Source organism: Colobus angolensis, unplaced genomic scaffold (genome assembly GCF_000951035.1).
Source record: "Colobus angolensis palliatus isolate OR3802 unplaced genomic scaffold, Cang.pa_1.0 Scaffold39, whole genome shotgun sequence".
Classification (NCBI taxonomy): domain Eukaryota; kingdom Metazoa; phylum Chordata; class Mammalia; order Primates; family Cercopithecidae; genus Colobus; species Colobus angolensis.
Window position 1 is genome coordinate 2014234 of NW_012117265.1, and position 2290 is coordinate 2016523.

Here is a 2290-nt window from a genome sequence, read left to right on the forward strand (position 1 = left end):
CTAGATTTTTGTATTTTTTTTTAGTAGAGACGGGGTTTCACCGTGTTAGCCAGGATGGTCTCGATCTCCTGATCTCGTGATCCGCCCGTCTCGGCCCCCCAAAGTGCTGGGATTACAGGCTTGAGCCACCGCGCCCGGCCTCAATAGGTTCTTTGAAGCCCCCTTCCCAGGGCCTGCTGGCCGCATCCCCTCTGGACCTCCAGTAAAGCTCCCTTCAAATCCAGTGCCTCAAGCCCCACCCTTTGTCCCACCTCTGGACTTTGCCCTGGGGAGATCTGCATAAGCCCCTCCCACACCCTCTCAGCCTTCCCATTCTCTACACTCGGCCTGGGATGCTCACAGGATCCGCCCATGGCTTTCTCAAGCCCCACCCATAGGTCACAAACCCCATCTACATCCCTCAGGCCCCAACTTCTACCTGCAGCTACAGGGCTCAAACCTACCTTCAGCCCACCTCCCTTGCTACTAAAGCCCCGCCCCTTCTGTCAAGCCTCCTCCACCCACAGCCTTTCAAGCCCCACCTACAGCCCTTCAAGCCCCACCCACGGCCCTCTCACTCCATCCCCAGGTGAAGAGTATGGCACTGCACCTGCTTCTTGGCCAGCGACTAGACACACCCCGCAAGCTGCGCTTCCCTGGGCGCTTCCTGGACGACATCACTGCCCTGGTGGGCTCTGTGGGCCTGGAGGTCATCACGCGTGTCCACAAGGTGGGAGATGCAGGGTCTCAATGTGGGAAGAAACCTGAGGGAGGACATAGAGCTAGCCAGGTGGGGGCGCCAATCCTGCCCGGTGCCTCCTGGCTGTAAGACCCGGAATCCGCTTTGCTGGGTGGATCTGTTCATTCATTGTCTGTCTCGAGTGCCTCCGGTGTGCACAACGAGCCAGCCAGGTGGGGGCGCCAATCCTGCCCGGTGCCTCCTGGCTGTAAGACCCGGAATCCACTTTGCTGGGTGGATCCGTTCATTCATTGTTTCTCGAGTGCCTCTGGTGTGCACAGCCCTGTGCTGGGTGTAGCAACATAACAAGAAACAAAACAGACCCAAATCCTTACCCTCGCTTTTAAAGGGAGACTTGAAGAAAGTGAGGGATCATTCCATGCAACGTCTGGGGAAGGAGCATTCCAGGCAGGCAGAATAGCAGGTGCAAAGGCCCTGAGGCAAGACCATGCTTGGGCTACCAGGAGAGCAGTAAGGATGGCTAGATGGTAGTGAATGAGGAAGGAAATGAGGGTTGATGAGAGCAGGGAAGTGACGGGGCAGATCCGTTAGCCCTTAGCACAGTCAGAGTATACAGCAAGTGCTCAATAAATGGATGTTGATGTTCGGAGACCCTGATAGTGGACTTGTTCAGGCCCTGGATTACCAATTCCAGTGCCCTTGGGGGCTAGGCAGGCAATACTAATTATAATAGTAATAATATCGAGCATTTACTGAGCACTTACTATGTATCTAAGCACTTTATATGGATATCTTTTGTTTGTTTGTTTGTTTGTTTGTTTTGAGACGGAATTTCGCTCTTGTTGCCCAGGCTGGAATGCAGTGGCGTGATCTTGGCTCACCGCAACCTCTGCTTCCCAGGTTCAAGTGATTCTCCTGCCTCAGCCTCCCAAGTAGCTGGGGTTACAGGCATGTGCCACCACACCTGGCTAATTTTGTATTTTTCGTAGAGACAGGGTTTCTCCATGTTGGCCTGGCTGGTCTGGAACTCCTAACCTTGGGTGATCCGCCCACCTCGGCCTCCCAAAGTGCTGGGATTACAGGCTTGAACCACCGCGCCTGGCCTTGGATCGTATCATTAAATTTTCACAACAACCCATGAAGTTAGTATTATTGTTATCTCCATTTTACTGATGGGGAAACTGAGGCATCAAATGAATGAGTAGCTTAACCTTGTACCATACGACTGAGAAGGGGCAGAATGAGGTTTTTGAATCTGAGACACCAGCTCCTGACCCCTCACTGTCAATACCAGTTTCAGCTAGGAAAGTGGGGCTTATGGTAGAGCAGAGGGCAGATATCCCACCTAACAGGGGTGACCATCACTCAATCCAGCCAACAGAAACCCTGCAGGGATGTGGCTCGGCTATGGCCAGATTGGCTGTTTTTTTTTTTTGAGACAGAGTCTCACTCAGTCGCCCAGGCTGGAGTGCAGTGGTGCAATCTCGGCTCACTGCAAGCTTCGCCTCCCGGGTTTAGGTTCAAGCGATTTTCCTGCCTCAGCCTCCCAAAGTGCTGGGATTACAGCTTTCTTTTTTTTTTTTTTTTTTTGAGACGGAGTCTTGCTCTGTC

At 53.1% G+C, this 2290-nt stretch overlaps 1 protein-coding gene across 1 annotated transcript in view; it reads left to right on the forward strand.

Annotated features, from left to right (window-relative positions):
* DOCK6 (dedicator of cytokinesis 6) overlaps positions 1 to 2290 on the forward strand; it is a 117188-nt gene that overhangs the window by 87472 nt on the left and 27426 nt on the right. The window lies entirely within an intron of this gene.